Source organism: Octopus bimaculoides, chromosome 19 (genome assembly GCF_001194135.2).
Source record: "Octopus bimaculoides isolate UCB-OBI-ISO-001 chromosome 19, ASM119413v2, whole genome shotgun sequence".
NCBI lineage: Eukaryota > Metazoa > Mollusca > Cephalopoda > Octopoda > Octopodidae > Octopus > Octopus bimaculoides.
Genome location: NC_068999.1, coordinates 24,161,653 through 24,173,641, shown reverse-complemented (window position 1 = coordinate 24,173,641; position 11,989 = coordinate 24,161,653). Strand labels below are relative to the sequence as shown.

Below are 11,989 nucleotides of genomic sequence, written 5' to 3'. Positions count from 1 at the left end.
TCTCTCTCTCTCTCTCTCTCTCTCTCTCTCTCTCTCTCTCTCTCTCTCTCTCTGCGTGCATGTGTGATGGTGGTAGATCACCATCATTCAACAATGAAGATTCTGCTGTTCAGTCAGCTGAATAAGCTCCTCCTGAATTAACAAGTCAGAGGTTGAAGATTCCACAGTTACATGTACTGTTAGAATTATTTGCAGACAGAATTAGAGTGAGACAATGTGTGACAAGGTCATATCTTCTGAGGTATAGGTGCAATGCACAAAACAGGCTTCTAAGCAATTTCCATCCACCCAACTTCACAAGGTTACCTAAGGCTACAGAAAATGACATTTCTTCCAGATACCATGCAATGGGATCATAACCAATTGCAAAATGAACTTCTTAGTCATTCAGCCATAGTGCACCTACACACACACACACATTCATATATGCCCTTGCACCCAACCTGTCCCTGTCAAGCCTTCCTCGCCACTAATCTTCCCAACACCCATCCCTCCATCCTTCTTTCAACTTTGGTACTATTCAGCTACTGTACTTATGTAAGAGCAAAACTGCACATATCTCATTCCTTTTGTGCTAACAATTACACCTCTCTCTGGAACCACTTCCTTTTAATACCAGTCCCACATTCTCAATATTATCCCTCCCCACTTTATTTTCTACTGATCAATTCTTTTTGTGCTACCAATCACCTCAGAACTACATGTTATGACTGCCATGCTTCAACTTCAACACCCTTTCATATTTGCTATCATTTTTCCAATCTTCTTATTTTTCAATATATCTGCTATCAATGCCTCCCCACATCTTTGTCTGTCGCTCACTATATTCACCCCTACATACCTCTGACATGCATCTCTTTCACTGTACATCTCTCTATCTGCCTTTTCTCTTTCACCCTGCACATCATCACCCTATTTCTCATCTATCTTATGCACTGCTACTCTTCACACTTTCTGTACTTCCACTTACTACCTCCTTCTTATGAGACATTCCTATTTCATTTCACCTTCCCTCCCTGAACTGATAATTACCATCCATCCTTGTTCACCAGTTCCTACATTCACCTATACTCCTTCCCTAAATATTTTTCGCTCTCCTCTCAAACTCTTAGAAACCAATGCACCTACCCTTCTCGATCCTCTCTATTTCCCCTTATATTCACCTTCTTGTGGACTGAGTCTAAGGAACATTATTAAAATCTTCCTAACAATGTGTCTCAATGGCAAGAAGCTATTAGTAGCTTGTATTTTAATGTAGTGTACATTAAATGATAATTATGTTTCACTGAATGGTGTACTTTTTTGCTGATCTTACCTTTATGAAACAGTTAACTATGTATATATATATATACATACATACATATATATATATATATATATATATATTTGATTAATAAATTCAAAAAAGGATAAAAATCTTTTACAAGAATTTTATCAGGAAGCCAGTGTGTAAAAAAATTCATAAGGGAAATTTCTATTCCCAAGAATATAATTATTCGTTTATATTTATATAAGGGCATTACTACAGAATAATGCCACACACTAGACTTCCCAAATAAACACATTTTAGTACCGAATGTGCGGAAAGCAACCAACAGAAGAAACCAACTTTCTTTTAAATAACTCAACTGGTTTCTTCTGTTGGTTGCTTTCCTCACATTCGGTACTAAAATGTGTTTATTTCGGAAGTCTAGTGTGTGGCATTATTCTGTAGTAATGCCCTTGTATAAATATAAACATATATATATATATATACTCTTTTACTTGTCTCAGTCATTTGACTATGGCTATGCTGGAACACCATCTTAAAGGGTTTTAGTTGAAGAAATCGACCCCAGGACTTATTTTTTGTAAGCCTAGTACCTATTCTACTTGTCTTTTTTACTGAACCGCTAAGTTATGGGGACATAAACACACCAGCATCAGTTATCCACCGATGGCGGGGTGACAAACACAGACATACACACACTCTCTGAGTGGTTGGCGTTAAGAAGGGCATCCAGCTGTAGAAACTCTGCCAAATTAGATTGGAGCCTGGTGTTGCCATCCGGTTTCACCAGTCCTCAGTCAAATTGTCCAACCCATGCTAGGATGGAAGGCGGACGTTAAACGATGATGATGATGATGATGATGATGATATATATATATATATATATATATATATACGATGGGCTTCTTTCAGTTTCCGTCTACTAAATCCACTCACAAGGATTTGGTCACTCTGAGGCTATAGTAGAAGACACTTGCCCAGAAGAAGAATTTGTAAGTATGTGCATATGGATGGAATGACGCATGATTGTTCTAGTAATCATACTCATAGATAAGTAGATGTACATGCATGGCTGTGTGGTAAGAAGCTTGCCTCCCAACCACATGATTCCAGATTCAGTCCCACTGTGTGACACCTTGGGCAAGTGTTTTCTACTATAGCCTCGGGCCGGCGAAAGCCTTTGTGAGTGGATTTGGTAGATGGAAACTGAAAGAAGCCTGTTGTGTGTGTGTGTGTGTGTGTGTGTATCTATATATATATATAATATATATGTATGTGTGTTTGTCTCCCCATCACCATTAGACAACCGGTATTGGTGTGTTTACACCCCTGTAACAATTATGTACAAACAATATGGGATGTGAATAAAGATGAGGTGGTATGGGCATGTGTTGAGGAGGGATGAAGAGCATGTTCTAAGGAGGGTGATTGTGTTTGAGGCAAATGGAAGGTGGAGGAGAAGATTGGGAGGGTTGGTTTGAAAAAGGAGGACACCCAAAACCGGGCAAGATGGCGAGATGGTGTGAGGGCGGTTGCTAGGGCATTGAGGTAGATCCGGCCACTCCTGTTAATGGGGACAAAACCCAGATTTAAAACACTGGATGAAGATGATGATGATTAGATGGAAATAAATTAGGAGAAATGTTTTAGTATGCAAAGATAGATAGGTAATATATATTAGCAACAGAGGTAGCATTAATACCAAGAGGCAATATTTATCCCCACTTAAACATGGATGTTCTATAAGAACAAGCTATTCTATGGCAGATACCATGAGAGAAACTCTCATATTGGCTTTTGGTGCAAAATGCACACTTGTTTGTATCACTAGAAGGGAGATAAAACCCCACCACTTCCAGCCCCAAGACCATCAGATCACATGATTTTGACCTTCTTTGGTCTCATAAACGATGGACACTCAGCCACTAAAGATAGCAGTAAGTAATCTCCCTGCCAGCAAATATAGCATAACAGTACCAGAACAGGTGCTGGTATTGTGATTAGCCAATGAGTTTGTTAAAAAATATATATTAGCAACAGAGGGAGTATTAATATTGAGAGATATTATTTATCCTCACTTAAATATGAATGTTCTTTTGAAACAGACTTTACTGCAGTAGATACAATGAAAGAAACTCTCATATTGGCTTTTGGTGCAAAATGCACTCTTGTTTATATTGCTAGATGGGTAAAAGAAGACTTGTTTGGGGTACCAGGGGAAGAAAATTAGTGCATTTGTATGTATATGCATGTGCACTCCACAAATGTTAGGATAAAGTCTGAATGTTGGTGAGGTGGTGGGGGTTAAAGCGAAATGAGATGGAAAAGACGGAACTAAAAGGAAAAACATTTATTAATGTCTGTAGAAGTAGCAAGGATTAAAAATGATATGCTGTGAGAGTATCTTTGGTTCAAGGAAACAACTCAAACCATTGTCAGTAGAGTGACAGAAATATTAAACTATGGATTTTGAGATACCTGCCACATATATATAGGTGTTCTGAGAAGCAGTCACCTAAACAGTACCCCATTTTGCAAATATACAAACTATGTCAGAGCTTGCAAATAATGAAGTTGGTGAAGATGTTTTTGAAGCTGTCAGTGATGTAAAACTAGAACCAAAACTAACCTGATCCTTTCCAAGTCTGCTCTCAATTTAAAAATCCATATGATTCCAAATGTTCATATCCCAGATACCTTATGTCTGACATCACTTATAACTGGCCACAAGTCACATTGTCACATGAACATGAATCGGTAGAGTATGTTGCTTTCTTTATACTGTTCTGAGATAAGATAGATGTTGTGCTTTAGTTTGATTTTTAGAAGTGTATAGTCTACATTTTGAGAACAGTTATACAATTTTTTTTTAAAATCCTTCAAGACAGTTTATCTTTTGCACCAGTGCAAAGAAACTGAGATATTGAATAGCTAAATGAAGCTATTCTCTAGGCTTTTTAATATAATGGATTCCATACAAATTCCTTATTGAACAAAAATGAGTTCTTTACTGATATAATATTTTCTTATATCAAAATGAAACTTCCAAATTTTTGTAACTATCAATGTGTTGTGAAAGTTCACACCAAGTCAAAACAACAACAAAAATCTTAAAAAATAACTGCTTCTTCTTTAATGTTAACAATGTGAAGCTACAGAAAAATTTTGAACAGAAGAAATAGATATAGTAACAATTGTTTTGAGGCTATTTTACACTTAATAGCTGATTTTCTTTTCCATAACAAAATTCTGAAAAGATGGCAGAGACAAATATTCTTTCTCCATTTTTCTTTTTCACTCTTTTACTCTATCCATCAATCTTGACAAATGACAAACTGGCCAAAGCATTGATATCTTTTCCTTTTCTTCACAGCGTAATACATTGACTTTGCTACTGCTTTTCTTCTTTTCCTTTACTTTACCTTTTTATAGATGTACAGTGTTTCCCTTCTGGTTGCTGAATTAGTGGCTCACAGCTCATAATACCATATATAATATTCTATTCTTGTTTGCCACTAGGAAATCATCTCATTTATCCTGCTTTTGATTTCCACTCTGCTTTAAAATGAAGTAATCTTCCGCAACTTTACTTCCTTTTTCATGGGGCTTTTCAACATTACCACACAGGTATCTTTCTATGTGGGGAAAAAGTGTGTAATGGAAGAAGTTGAGGGTTTGATTTTCTACGAGAGCTTTGCTAAAGCATTTACTTATTCTTAGTAATTGGCATATTTTCTTCCCTTGTATTATGGAAATTAATATGGATATAATCAGCATTGAAGTGAGATCCCTTTGGGAGTTAACAATGAATAAACAGTTTACTACAACAGTACATTGTTGTTCTTGTTGCTCAGCCAGATTAAAAACATCTAAGAGTGGCCATTTCATCTATTTTTCAGACACTACATCTAGAACCATGTCTGAAAAACATTTATAGTGTTATTCTTTTTGTTAGATGGCAAGATTTAGCTGCTATTTTTAACAGGCCAAATAACCATACACAGCTACCTTAGTTCTCAACAAACTCTTCTGAATTATAGATTTCTAATGTTCAACATTACCAGTATTCTAAAATATCTTCAACATATTATATTCCATCTCACAACTTCTGCTTCATCATCAGATATGTTAGCAATGTTCAATGTAATAAAGATGTAAATTACTATTTTCATCTAACACTTCAAAAAATGAGGTGAATTTATTAATATACTTGACATCAACAAAATAATTTTATAACATCTTTGTAATCTAACTTTTTGTGCTCTCTCCTTCTCTTTCTCTCCATCTTTTTCTCTCCATCTTTTTCTCTCTGTCTCTCTTTCTTCTGTCTTTTTGTGATACTTTAGTATCATTTTCTATCATGTTCACAACTATTGTACCAATTTTCACAATACTGAATGAAGTCAAAGTGGCAACCATGCTTGGCTGATTCTTATTTTAGAATGATATTCTAAAGTAAATTTATTTTAATCCACAATCACCCTGCTTTGCTGGTATTTTTTTGTTTGTTTTGTGTTTCTCAAATATTTTATCTTCAAATTTTGTCAAAAATAAACTATGCTTATTATTTTCCTAGATGTTTGTGGGATATGATGTCATTCAGGAGAATAACAATTCACATCTTAACTATTTTTCCAGCTCTGATATTTAATTAACTTATAGATATCTCTGAAAGAGCTACATTATTTGAAAACAATAGCAGCATCTTCCTTTAAAAAAATATATATAATTCAAAGTTTTAGAGATTCTATGATTATATAGTTTTCTTTTTTATAGAATTTATTTTAAAATAATTTATATGATAAATGTGTTGACAGATTCTCTGAAGCTTGCTGATTTAAGAAGTGATGAGACACAATGAGACAGCTAAATAAACATAAAACAGTTTTGGTTAACCTTAGAGAAATACATAGTTTGAAATAAAGAGCTATGATAAAAATATTTACACTAAATATTTCTCTTTCATTCTGAGTTATTCAATGACATCAAGTTACGCTGTAACTCCAAACTCAATGTATACTACTAACTTTTTTTTTTACACTATTATAATATTGCAGTTTAGCACTATCACACTATGGCACCATTCTACTATAGTGCTATCACACATTCTAGATCACTGTTTCACTTTAGCAACCATCATCTCATTAAAGCAACATCACAAACTGACAATTTTTCACCAACACATTCTGTAGTACTGTCTCATTATAACACAATGACACTTGGTAAAGATAGTAATTTTGACAATAATTTCAACATTTACCTCTATAACCCAGAGTTACTATGGTAAATTAATTTAGACAGACTAGCAACAGTAACTGCTTAATCCAATAAGTCAAAAAAGAGCTTCTACATGATCTTTGAACCTGCTAAAAATAGCAACCAAACATCCCTCAAACCAAACTTCTACTGTCCTGAAAAGGGAGAAACACTGGATAATTTAATCTTAATTGTGCAATTCCTGAGAAATTAACAAGATGGGCATGGCTGGAATACTTTCCATCATTGGTCTGCTTAAACATTGTTTTCCTCAGGATAAACATCAACAGCTAATTAATCGAACTGAACACTATACTAGCTTTATGTTTTAAGACACCATCAGTTGTTTTCAACTTGTCTGTTTATATTTTAGTTGTTTTAAAAAATAAATTTTTATCTGAAGTATTTGTCGTTTCATTTTATTAACAAATCAATGAGGAAATGGGGAATCAAATGGAGTATTTGTTTAACAGATCGATCAGATGAGGAAGGGCAGCATCAATGACACATTTTTCAGCTTCCATGACTCAGGGGAGGAACAGGATGAGCTATCCTTAGACTGGAAATTTGGCCCAAATGACTGCAACAGAATGGATTCTGCTAAATGCTGCCAAGAACTAAGTGGTTTATGTTAAATTTTATTGCCAAATCAGATGTATCCACTCAAAATTTCATTACCCTTAACTATAAAAAGCAGTTTTACATATCATTCTATCTTTTGTTGAGGAATGTCATGTTTGTGACTATTTTTGTTGAGATGTACCAAGTTTAATCAGGCAATGTGACTTGCAGAAAATACCAAATCTATTTTTGATAGATAACTAAGGTCATTTCTGGAGTAATCATGAAATTTAATTTAACTGTTAAAGGTTTCAACCAAGGGGACAGATTAAGTCTACCACTCAATTTTCATAAAATAGTTATGACTAAAGATAATGTATTTGTTTTTCTTCATTATTGTGACTAATTGGTTAATGACACTTAACAACCATAGTAATTATTGCTAATTGTTGTAATTGTTGAGCAGTTGTAGTGCACATGGCTCAGACATATACGACGGGGTGCTGAAAAGTTCCTGGCTTTAAGGGTATCGTGAAAGACCTGGTTGGAGGCCCAACCTTCTGAGTCCTTTTACAGGGCTTAGGAAAACTGAAGGACTGCTGCAGTAAGTATGGAATCTGAGTGGGGAATATGTTGAATAAAATCATAATTAACTGATTCTCCTGCACAAAGCCAGGAACTTTTCAGCATACCCTTGCAGCCCAGAAGTATATGCTTGTATATATGTGCGTGTTATTTCTTTACTACCTACAAGGGGCTACACACAGAGGGGACAAACAAAGACAGACAAACGGATTAAGTCGATTATATCGACCCCAGTGCGTAACTGGTACTTATTTAATCGACCCCGAAAGGATGAAAGGCAAAGTCAACCTCGGCGGAATTTGAACTCAGAACGTAGCGGCAGACGAAATACCGCTAAGCATTTCGCCCGGCGTGCTAACGTTTCTGCCAGCTCGCCGCCTTACTTGTATATATGTGCATGTGTGTGTGTGTTAATGGCTACTCCCAGGTGTCTGGGAGTAGTCACTTAGTTACCCAGTATTATACTATCATCCAATTCATCTTGTTTTTCAATCGATAATCTCAATAAATCAGAATGTCAAGAATTTTTCTTGTTAGGCAAAATACTTAACCCAGTACAAACTTCAACTAAATATTTACATTATTTATTTGTGTTTTACAATATCTAAAATTACTAGTACAAGGATGTAAGAGTGTTCACATAAGCTAATCAAATATTTAATAGCAATCTACAGGATTAGCAATTTGGTTATGTAATCTTGTCTGTCATTTCAATCTTCTTAATAATCTTCCAATGTTGTTGATATCACCATTGTTTTGTTATTTTTAATTTGCAAGCAATGCAGTTAAGGTGTTGAGCTGATAGAGATTTAGCTATTACACTTAGCAAGTCAAATAACTACAGAGAGCAATTTGTTGGCTCACAGTGGTAATTATAGAAACAAGGACAAGCAGAATAGATATCATAATGAGAAAACTAGTACTAAAACAAATAATACTAAATTATAATGATATTGATAAGGGTTATAATAATGACAAAGAAACCTAACTGAAAAATAACCTTGTCAATGAATACTTACACCATTGTTTACAAAAGAATGAAGCAATTTTAGATACAGCAAAATATTTGATTTACATAACATCAAAACACAAACTATAAATAAAGCTGTTACACCTCTTGAGCCTAAATCATGTTTTCTAATAATTTTTTCAAATAATATATCAGCTTGAGTGCAACATACTTTAAACAAATTTTAACACTTAAAAAACCTTTTAAACACCTATAATTTGCTGAAATCGATGGCTTTTTTTTAAAGCATTTCTTCAATACTTTATGCATTGATTTTAGACAGAAATCTCACACTTAAAACATGTTATTTCTGCAATAGCTATACTGGATGGAAATAAAAGGACACCTATGTTACTAGGAAACCAATCCTATAATATAACTCTTCAACAAACATCTTTTTCCCTTCTATCCAAAAGAGAGAATATTCAAAATTCTTGTCATACAAAACACCTCAGGATAAATGTGCTACATTCGTATCTTACATATTCTAAATAAAACTTAATGTCAGCAGGGATGGTACAATTATTTCCACCATTGTCATTATAAGAACTCTTGTTATCACCAGCATTATAACATCAGTTTCCTTCAAGTCATAATACATTGCTTCTGAAAGGTATATAGAAATCATTGTTAGCTAAAAAGCTAACTGTAAAAGATTAAAATAGGACCAATGTGCAATTAGACTACAGAAACACTCTTCAGTTATGATTTACAAAAAACAAACGATTATTAAGCCGTTAGAAGACAACTAACTGTACATGGATAAAGTAATATATTATCCAAGCATTAAGAAGGTAGCTACAGGTTGTTGCCAAACTTAATCAGTTACACATTTCTCATTTCTAAATTATAGTGGGAAGTTTGTGAAAGCAAAACAGCATTAAAACTCCATTCTTTCATGTTGTCACACATCATCATTAAAGTTCATTAAACAGAATATTTTCAACAAACACTTTACGAAACATTTAGCTTTTGTGTCTCAACAATTTTTCATTGCACTCAACAAAATTTTTCCTACTAAATTTTCACACACACATCATCATTGTTTAACATCCACTTTCCATACTGGCATGGGCTGGATGGTTTGAAATAGAGCTGACCAGCTGGGAGCTGTCCAGACTCATACGCACTTAAGCACACTCACACACAAGTATGTGTGTGTGCGTGTGTGTGTGTGTGTGTGCGTGTGTGTGTGTGCATGTGTGTGATCTCTCTCCCCAGTCCTTTCCCCTGCCACTGTATCATTGGTATCCTATCACTCCCCTCTGTTCACCACTCACTGCATTCTCCTTTTCTCCTTCTCTCTCCCTCTTTGCAATCTTGTGAACTCCCTGCTCACTCACCCTGTCCAATCCTGTGTACCACACCATTTACATTCACCGTGTACCTTGAGGGTACACCCTGGGGCACATACACAAATGTACCTTGAGGGTACATTTGCCACCATCTTCTCTCTCTCTCTCTCTCCTTCCCTCCCCCTCCCCTCCCTCTCCCCCTCTCCCTGCCTCTCTCTCTCTCTCTCTCTCTCTTTCTCTCTGCAAATGGAATAGCAATGTATTTCCTCTACAGCAAGATACTTCTGTTACTCTATCAAAGCTTAACCTCTCGTCACCTGACACAAAGCCACCTCTTCAATACAACTCCCCCCTCCTCAGTTGAGGAGTCTTTATCTTTCAAGTTACTTGATGGCTTCACTGATGTTGGTGCCATGTAAAAAGCATCTACTACACTCTATAAAGTGGTTGGTATTAGGAGAGGCATCCACCCACAGAAACCAGGCTAAAGCAGACAGAGCTTGGAACAGTCTTCTGGTTTGCAAGCTTCTGTCAAACCATCTAACCTATGCCAGCATGGAAAATGGCCGATAAATGATAATGATGATACATACATACACACATATAGTGAAGGTGTGTGGCCTGGTGGTTAGGATATTGCAGTCACAATTGCTAGATCATGAGTTCAATTCCCTAATCAAGCGGTGTGTCGTGTTCTTGAGCAAAACACTTAATTTCACATTGCTCCAGTCCATTTAGCTGTAAATGGTTAACCTTGTGACAGACTAGTCTACGGGAAATGTTGGCCTGCTCATCAAGCAAGCAGAGTGGTATCATTCAAAAGCTAAAACAATGTGAAGTGTACTCTGACCAGTAATATGTAGTATCTGATAGCTTGGTTGATACCGTGACATATATATATATCTAGATACATATCCTCCCCTCCTCCTCCTCCTCGCCACCACCATTTTAACATCTACTTTTTCATGCTTGCATGAAATCAAATAAAAGTATGTTGCCTCAGTGTTTTCTAGATCAAACACTCTTCCTGTCACCACCTCCCACTTCTTTTCAAAAGTATAAGTAATCTCCCAGTCTATCAAACAACAAACAGCTACAACATATTTATGCAGAGAACTGGAAACAAATGACATGGCATGAACGAGCCTTATTGTTAACATAGATCACACAACATGACAAAACATGTCAATAAGCTCAAACATGTTTTCATGGTGTACTGTAATAAAACAAGACTGTCAGTAAGCTGTTGTTTACAACTAGTGAACACATGTGAGGATGATGCAAATATGAACTCATACATGCATGCACAGACAAACATATGGTGTGGCTGTGTGGTAAGATGTTTGCTTCCCAACCACATGGTTCCAGTTTCAGTCTCACTGCATGGCACTTTGAGCAAGTGTTTCCTAATATAACCCTAGGCCAACCAAAGCCTTGTGAGTGGATTTGGTGGACAGAATCAAAAAGAAGTCCACTGTATGTTACTAGATGTGTGTTTCTTTGTATTTGTGTTTATCATTTGTGTTTATCCTCCACCAATGCTTAACAACTAATGTAGGTTTGTTTACATTTCCTTAGCTTAGCAATTTGGCAAAAAAAAAGATCAACAGAATAAGTATCAGGCTCAAAAATAAGTACTAGGATCAATTTATTCAACTAAAACCCTACAAGGCAGTGCCCCAGAATGACTGAAAAAAGATAAAAGATAAAAGATGTATTACAGTTCTATATTTAAGAGATGAGGAATTATTTACATTATTTACATTTGACGGATATTTGTCCTCATCTTGTTTGTTGTTAACACAACGTTTCGGCTGATATACCCTCCAGCCTTCGTCAGGTGTCTTGGGGAAATTTTGAACCTGGGTTCTCATTCCTAACGATGTTACTATTATTATATTATTATTATTATTACTATTATTAATCAGGTCGCTGCCGTGAATCGAACTCGGAATCTTGGGGTTAGTAGCCCGCGCTCTTAACCACTACGCCATATGCCCGTGGGCAATTATG

At 35.7% G+C, this 11,989-nt stretch overlaps 1 protein-coding gene across 1 annotated transcript in view; it reads right to left on the bottom strand.

Moving 5' to 3' along the window:
* The window catches only part of LOC106884106 (cyclic AMP receptor-like protein A), a 267,251-nt gene that overhangs the window by 150,427 nt on the left and 104,835 nt on the right, over window positions 1–11,989 (bottom strand). The window lies entirely within an intron of this gene.